The 8,886-nt window shown below is 32.0% G+C and overlaps 1 pseudogene across 1 annotated transcript; it reads right to left on the bottom strand.

Annotated features, from left to right (window-relative positions):
* Positions 1-137: 137 nt before the first annotated feature.
* GGTG_20101 lies at positions 138-209 on the bottom strand (annotated as a pseudogene). Its single transcript has one exon. The product of its transcript is annotated as a tRNA-OTHER (tRNA).
* Positions 210-8,886: the final 8,677 nt, after the last annotated feature.

The following is an 8,886-nucleotide window of genomic DNA, read 5'->3' as shown; positions in this document are numbered from 1 at the left end:
GCTATCGAAATCGATAAGGTTGTTGTAGTTGTTATCGGTTGTTTTATCAGCGTTGTTGGTTTTTGGTTGATTTGGCTTATCGGCCCTTATCGGATTTCGATCCTGGCAGGCCAGGGGCTTAAGAACAAAAAGTCCTTTGGTTTCGACGGGATTCGAACCCGTGGTCCTGGCGGGACCGGCTTGGTGCAAAGCCACTGCACCACGAGGCCGCTAAGCTTATTTAAAAGCAAATTTTTTAATTTTTAAATTATTAACAATTTCCGCAGTTTCGTTAGCACGCAACAAAGCGTTAAAAGCTTTTAAAGCGTAAAAAGCAAAAGCTTAAAATACCAATACCATATTGCCGGAAAAGAACCGCACAAATTTTAAACCAATAGCATTTGCATTTATAAAAACCCCGGTACCGAAAAAAAAAAAGCATTTGGAAACGGTTAAAACTAAAGCCAGTACCGGTAAGCATTTCGAATTTGTTAAATCCGTTTTTGTTAATACGTTAAAACGTAAAAATTTTAGCAATTAAAACGTTGTAAACCTTTTAGCATTATACCATACCGTTAATAAACCGGCAAATTACAAAAAGCCAACAAAACCAAAGCAATTTACCAAATATTTGCGGCAATTATTTAACCCAAAATAACGCATATTTTTAATTTTAAAAAGCGTTTTGTAATATTTAGCAAAAAGCTTAGCAATAGCACGAACTTTTTTAATTGCAACAAAGTAAGGTTAAGGAAAAACACGTTAATAACCCGGCCAAATAAAGGATAAAAAATAACTTACCGTTTTATACCAAACGTTTTAATTAACATAAAAACAATAAAACAATGCATTTAAACTTAAAACAATTAATAAATTAACAAATATAAAAGTTACCCGGAATTACAAAAAAAACAAACCAATTTTAAAATAATAAATTGCAATTTTGCTAAACCGCGTTTTCCCGTTTTGCTTTTTACCCAAACCATTAGCTAAATAATTAACGCAATTTATACAAATTTTACGCGCAAAATTAAATAATTAACCGGAACGCAAACGGGAAAAAAACGAAAAAAGCATTTACGTTATTTGTTAAAAAAGCACAATACTTTCGGAAATAACCGTTAAAGCGTTTATCGCTTTGCGGGCTATAAATTTGTATCGCTAAATATACGATAAAATTAAAATAAAAATAAAAAAATAAAGCAAAAGCAAAAAAATAAAAAAAAATTAATAATGTAATTAACGTTAATTTGCGCGTTATTGCTATCGTTATCGTTATCGTTATTGCTAAAGGAATTGTTGCTATTATTAAGCACTTTTACCGGAAAAGAACGGGCAATGGAACGGGCAAAAAAAGCAATAAAAGCAATAAAATCGAAAAAATTGGAAGCAGCAAAACCGGACGCAAACCTTTTATCCGCCCAACCATTATTACAAACGCCGTTACCGCCGCGGTTACCGCATTTGGCAAAATTGGCTTTAACTTTGCCCTTTTTTTTTAAAAAAAACCGCTAATTAACATTGCAACCAATTAAAAGTAAAATTAAAAATAGCTGGAAATAAAACAAATAAAAGCATAATTAAGCGTTAAAAAAAAAAGCGCGTTGGAAAAAAATTGAAACAATAAAAAATAACCGAAAGCAATGCAAAAAAAAAGGCGGTTAAAAAGAACGGAATGTTGCATTAAAAAAAAAAAAAGTAAAAAGGAAAAAAAGGTAAAAAAAGTAAAAAAAAAAAAGGAAAAAGGGAAAAAAATAAATAAAATAAAAAAAAGCACCGGTGAAAAAGCAACCTTTCCGGACCTTTCCAAAGCCATTACGCCAGCGAAAAAAAGCACAATTACTTTCCAAAACACAATTACTTACCCTTAACCCAACAAAACTACAAATACCCAAATAGCAAGCCCAAAAAATACCGTTACCTTAACGAAAACGGCCAAATATTAATTTAACAAAAATACGTACAAAAACGGTAATAAAAACGGCCGTTAATACTTAATTACAAAAAATAAAATAACGATACAAAAAAAGCTACGTTATATTAAATACAAACCGTACCCGGAAGCACAACGCAAAGTTAAAAGCGCAAAACGCTAGCCTTACGCAATAACCATTCGGTTAACCAAATTTTTGCCCATTTAACAATAACCGCCGGAATTACCCTAAAGCAATAGCGCTTTTTTAAAACCACATTTCCTATACGTTTTTTTTATAACTTTTTTATATGTTAATTTTCCACTTTTACTTTACCACCATACCCTTTTTAACCGGGGGCACAAAAATACTTTTTTACCGAAGCATTTATTAATAATCGAACGAATTACAATAAATGGAGCCGGCGGTCCAACACCAACCTGGTACCGATTTGTAAGCGCAAAGTTTTCCTTTTTAAGCCAAACCCAAAGGTTTCCTTTACGCAATACATAGCAATAGCATTAAGGTCTTTCTTATAAACAGAACAAAGTATAAATATATAAAAAATAAATAGCGTTAAAACCAATTCGTTCGGTTCCGCGGTATTATTTATTGCTTTTACGGCTTTTTGGAGCAATAATTTTGGCGCAACGTTAAAGCATTTAATTTTTATAATTAAATACGCTTTTTGTAACATAACGTGCGCTTGCTTAATTTTTTTAACGAAATAATGGGTTTTAATAGGAATTTGCTTGCAAATAATTTCGAAAAGCTTTATTTCCGTTTAAAAACCGCTTTTTAAAAAATGGGTGCTTGCGTTATAAATAATTACGTTTAAAGGCTTTAAATAAACGTTTATCCAATAGCGTTTTAAAATTTCCCAAATCTTTTTTGCCAATAAGTTTTTTAAAATCGTTGCAGCATTAAATTTTATGCTTTCGTTAATTACATAAAAAACCGGTTTGCTGCTTAAATAAAATACGTTAATAACGATTTCGTAATTAAAATTTTTATTGTTTTTTAGCGTAAATTTAAATCGTTGTAATGCATCGCTTTTAATTTAGCATTTGTAACACATTTTATTAATTATTTCCAACGCGTTGCAATTTATATTATGGTTTGCCCGTTAAAGGGTTTTATGCAATCGTTTAACGGAAAGGTAGCCAAATCGTTTGTATACGCGCCGTAACTCGGTTTTTATTAAAAACAAAAATTTTATAATCTTTTTTTCGGCGGCCATTAAAATTTTGTTTATAACGTACGTTAATGCATTAAAAAAAGCTATAAGTAATTAAAGCGTTTAATAATCCGCACGCGCGTTTCATTGTGCTTTACGAGCTCGTTGCGCATATTATTAAAATATACCTTTAATGCGTTTATATTTTTTAGTAATAATAAAAATGGTATTGGGCTATTAAGGACGTAAAACGTAATGTTACTAATAAAGGTTGGTACAATAATTGCACTAATGCTAAATTCGGTATTTTTTGCTTTAAAAGCTACAAAATGTTTGGGTGCTTTGTAATCGATTTTAAGCTTTTTTATATGCTATTGCAATATTCGAATTTGGTTAATTCCGGTTATTAAATTGGTTACCGCGCCGGTATTTAGCAAAATGCCGTACCATTAAATATTGCTTTTAATGTTATTGTAAATTAGCATTTTGTGGGTGGAAGCTTGGATTTTGGCTTTTCGTACTTTTTAAACGTTTTTTGCAAATAATCGGTGCTTTTATAATTTGTTTATAAAGTACAATGTTATATTTTATGTAAAGTAAATTGTTGTTACTGGTTTTTTTTAGTTGCTTTCGTAATTGTAATTATTAATTAGCTTTTCGTTATTTTTTTCCAATGCGCTTTCGATTTTTAATTCGTTTAATTCCGTAATTAAAAAAAACTTTCGGTAATTTATTAAAGGTTTGCTTTTATTTTTTTGCTTTTGGCGCTAGCGCTTTTTTTGTGCTTTTTTGCTTTTTTTTAAATAATGTGTTAATTGGCAATTGGGCTTTTTGCAAATTTAACAACCTCGTTTAACATGCGGGTTATACGTTTGTTTTTATTTCCATTTTATTTTTTATTAATTTCGTTAATTTTTGCTTTTGTACTTTTGTTTTGTATAATGTTGTACCGGAATTTTGTTATTATTTTTAATTTTTGTAATATTGCAAAATGTTGGAAAAACTTTCGAAAATGTCGAAATGGTTAAACAAAACCATTTCGAATTTGGAAATTTTTTAAATTGCTTTTATTGTATTTGCTATAAATTATTATTTATTGCTAAAGTTTGGGTTTAGCGCTTAATAATATTGTTGCAATTTATCGAAAAAAAATTGTAAAATTTTAATATTCGTTTTGCCCGTGCTTGCAAATTTTAAACGAACGGTATTAAAATGGATTATTGTTTAATTTGTTTAATATTAAGCTTGCACGATTTTTATTTCGAAATGGTTTTTAAATGCAAAATAAGTAATTTAAAAAGTAAATATTAAATTAATGTAATTAACGTAATATTTGCTTGCTTTGCTTTTTAAAATATAAAAATATAGCGCGTAAAGCTGTAAATAGCCAATACCAAACATTTAAGCGTAAATTGTAAAATGGAAAAGTTTATTGTTAATAATGTTATACGGTTTTTTGTCAGGGGTCGATTTGTGCAAAAGCGGGTGGTTACCAGGTTACGGGCCGGATGCGGTGTTTCCTTTGTCAAGCCTCTGTAATTCTTTTACCAAAGGTGCTATCTTTTTAGTAATTGTTCCTTTTTTAACCTCCCCCTTTTTCGTGTCCCTTTGGGCACGCGGGGTCGGTTTTATAAATCCCCCGCGCCCCAAGCGCCTTCGTGCAATTTAAACTTCATCCCATCTTTTAGCTTCGCCGTTATGCTTTGGCCGCAACACTGGCGACTCGCCGGCACGTCCCCAGGAGGGTCCGTGCCCGGCTGGCTGCTAGCGCCCCTTTCCCCCTTTTCTGCCGGGCGGTTTCGCCCGTGCTTTTAACATTTTCCCGTATACGAATATATATCGTTTTAAATGGGTTTAAAAATGCGTATAATGCTTGTATCGATTAGTCCATTAGCTATTTTCCGTAAAAGGATTTAACGATAATTATGCATTTTGGTGTAAAGGTAACGGGATGCGGGTAAATTGTAAAAGGGTTAATTATGTAACGATGGTTAGCTATGGCTGGAAGGGTTTGGTAACGGTTTTTAAAAAGGCGGTTTAAATGGTAATGGAAATAAAAAGGGTGGTGCCGCGTTTTATGCTTTTGGTTTTTGTTTTTTTTATGCGCGTTCGCGCTATAAAACGTTAATTACAAAATTTTCGTGCCTTTATTTTCCGTTTTGTAATGGGTATTTTTGCTATGGTTGTATGGGTTAAAATGGTTATAATGGAACAATGCTTTTGCAATTTTTTGTAAAAGTATACCACCGTTTTGGTTAAATATGGAATAACGTAATTTGGGGGTTTGGGCGGAAAGGTAATTTTATTTTGCTTAATGCTTTTGTAAAAATTATTAAAAAGTTTATTTTTTAATTTGCTTGCGCTTTGGATTGTGCTTTCGGTAATTGTTCGTTTTTTACCGCTTTTTGCATCGTATTAATTAATTAAAAAACCGTTTTAAGCGGTAATTGCCGGGGAAGCATAAGCTTTGGAAATGGCAGTTTTATAAGCTTTTTGCTTTTAGTTTTGGATAATCGTAACGTTAAGCTTAACGTAAAGCTTGGCTTTGCATTTAAAGCTTATAACTAAATAAAAATATCCGTTAACCTTTTACTTAATATTTTTGGGTTAAAAGTAAAAAAATGGAGCTTTTGCTTTCGGAAATAACTTTGCAAAAATTGTTAAATCGTTAAATTTACCGCGTTAAAATCCGTTTTTAACCATTCGCTAAAGTTTTTTTTAAAATCGTTTAATATATTGTTAAAATCTAATTCCTTCCGGTTGTTATATATTTATTTATATATATATATTTATACTTTGTTTTATTTATAAAAAAAACCTTAATGCTATTGCTAAATGTTGCGTAAGGGAAACCTTTGGGTTTGGCTTAAAAAAGAAAACCTTGCGCTTACGAACCGGTGCCGGGTCGGTGTTAAACCGCCGGCTCCGTTTACTGTAATTTGCTCGATTGTTAATAAATGCTTTAGCAAAAAAGCGTTTTCGTGCCCCCGGCCAAAAAGGTGTAATGGTAAAGTAAAAGTAAGGGTTAATATATAGAAAAACTATAAAAAAAACGTATAAAAAATATGGCTTTAAAAAAGCGCCATTGCTTTGGGGTAGCTCCGGCAATCGCCGTTAATAAGCGAAAGTTTGGCCAGCCGGGTAATTATTGCGTAAAGCTAGCGCTCCGCGCTTTTCGGCCCCGCGTTATACTTCCGGGTGCGGTTTGTATCCGGTATAATATGGTTTGTCCTTTGTTATTGTTTTTTTTATGTAATTAAGTATTGGTAATCGTTTTTATTAACGTTTTTGTGCGTATTTTTATTGGCCCGGTGCTTGGTTGCTTTTGTTAAAGTAACGGTGCTTTTTATATTTACTATTTGGGTGCTTATGGCTTTGTTAAAGGTAAGTAATTATATTTGGAAAGTAATTGTGCTTTTTTTTGCTGGCGTAATAGCTTCGGGCGGGTTCGGAAAGGTTGCTTTTTCGCCGGTACTTTCCTTTTGCTTTGCTTACTTTTTTTCCCTTTTTTTTTTCCTTTTTTTTTTTCCTTTTCCTTTTTTTTTTACTTTTTTTTTTAAACTTTTTTTTTTTGGTACAATGCTTATTCCTTTTTAACCGTTACCTTTTTATTGCATCGTTTTTAATTAATTTTTATTGTTCCAATTTTTTCCAACGCGCTTTTTATTTCCGGTGCTTAGCTATACTTTCTTTTTTTTCGCTTCCGGCCATTTCCAATTTTATTTTTAATTTTAATTGGTTGCAATGCTAATTAACGGCTTTTTTTTTAAAAAAAGGCACGGTTAAAACCAATTTTGCCAAACGCATTGGCCGCGGCAATAGCGGCGCTCGTAATGGTAGTTGGGCAATAGCTATTGCTTTTCCTTTTCCCAATCCCGTTGCTTTTAACGCTTTTTTTGCCCGGCCCGCTTTCCGTACTTCCCCGGTAAAAATGCCCAATAATAATAACGGCTTTTTTAACGCTAATAATAATAACGGCGGCAACGCGCGGGTTAACGCTAATTATATAGTTCGTTTTTTTTTATTTTTTTGCCGCTAAATCGTTTTTATTTTTTATTTTAATTTAATTTTTTCGTTTAGCGATATAAATTTATAACCCGCAAAGCGATAAACGTTTTAACGGAAATCCCCAAAAGCACTTTGCTTTATTATTAAATAACGTAAGTATTTTTTTTGTTCCTTTCCCGTTTGCGCTTCGGTTAATTATTTAATTTTGCGCGTAACATTTGCGTAAATTGTATTGGTTATTTGCTTAATGGTTTGGGTAAAAAGCAAAGCAGGAAAAAGCGGTTTGGTAAAATTGCAATTTATTATTTTAAAATTGGTTTGTTTTTTTTGTAATTCCGGGTAATTTTTTTATTTGCTAATTTGCTGGTTTTTCCAAATACAAACGCATTGTTTTATTGTTTTTATGCTAATCGAAACATTTGGTATAATACGGTAAATCGTTTTTTCCTTTTTCCTTTCCGTTATTTGGCCGGGTTGCTAACGTATTTTTTTTTAGCTTTACCCCGTTATTATTAAAAAAGTTCGTATTGCGGCCGTACTTTTTGCTAAATATTACCAATTGCTTTTTAAAGCTAAGGATATGCGCGATTTCGGGTTAAATAATTACCGCAAATGTTTAATAAATTGCTTTAATTTTATCGGTTCCTTATGCTTTATCGGTTCGTTAACGGTATAATACGGTACGGTGCTGGTTTTGCCCTTAACCGTTTCCGGATGCTTCCTTTTTTTGGCGCCGGGGTTTTTATAAGTGCCGGTACTGCTGGTTCGGAGCTCGTACGGTTCCTTTCCGGCAACATGGTATCGGTGCTTCAAACCTTTGCTTTTTACGCTTCGAAAGCCTTTAACGCCTTATTGCGTGCTAACGATATTGCAAAGGTCGTTAACGATTTAAAAATTAAAAAATTCGCTTTTGCGCAAGCTTAGCAATTGGTAAATGCCGGTCCCTTTTCGGTAATGGTATTATTTTTATCGCTTTTGCACTTTTTAATTTATATAAATAATTAAATATGGCAATTATAAAACAAAGTAATAATAAAAACAATTTGGCGTTTTTTAACCAAATGTTAAAAATGGCGCGGGAAAGAATCCGTACGCGCTAAAACATGTAAAGCAGCAATTTGTTTCTAAATTTGTTGCTAAATATTGTTAAATATAGTTAAGCGTGTAATTGTAGCTTTTTTATATTGGGTTAGTAATTAAAATAATTATATTTGGTTATTAATTTAGCGTTGGGTTATTTATTTGGGGCGGTTTGTTCCTTTGGTATTTGCGTTTTTAATTTGTTATTTTTTTTTACCATTTTAAAATTGTTAAATTTGCTTATTTTAATTACCAAACGTATTGCTAATAAAAAAAAAGGGGGCAAAAAAAAGCCGTCCTGGTTCGTATTAATTCCGGTAATAATGCTTATTTTTTATTGCTATCGTTCGAAATATGCTTTACGGTGGTTTATATTTTCCCAGCCCGAACTTATTTTCCATTTAGTATAAAAAGGGCATTTAGCAAGTAAGTAAAATGTTATTTCCCGTTGCCTGGTTTTATACAAATAACGGGGCGTATGCACGTTAAAAACGTTTTTATTCCAAAAAAACGCTTTTAATCCCAATTTTTCCGTTTTTAATTAAATGGCTATTGCGCTTTGGGCTTTAGTAAATTTTTGGTATACTTTTAGCATTAAACCGTTAAAATTGGGTTTATCCGCGGGGGTTGCGGGCCAAAATGGATTTGCTTTTGTTGCTATAGCGCAAATTTTTTTGCATTTAACGTTTTATTTAATTTTAAACCATTCTTTTCTTTTTTTTTTTTTGT

Source organism: Gaeumannomyces tritici (genome assembly GCF_000145635.1).
Source record: "Gaeumannomyces tritici R3-111a-1 unplaced genomic scaffold supercont2.3, whole genome shotgun sequence".
NCBI lineage: Eukaryota > Fungi > Ascomycota > Sordariomycetes > Magnaporthales > Magnaporthaceae > Gaeumannomyces > Gaeumannomyces tritici.
Note: the sequence above shows the minus strand (reverse complement) of the source record. Positions and strands in the feature narration are given on the sequence as shown.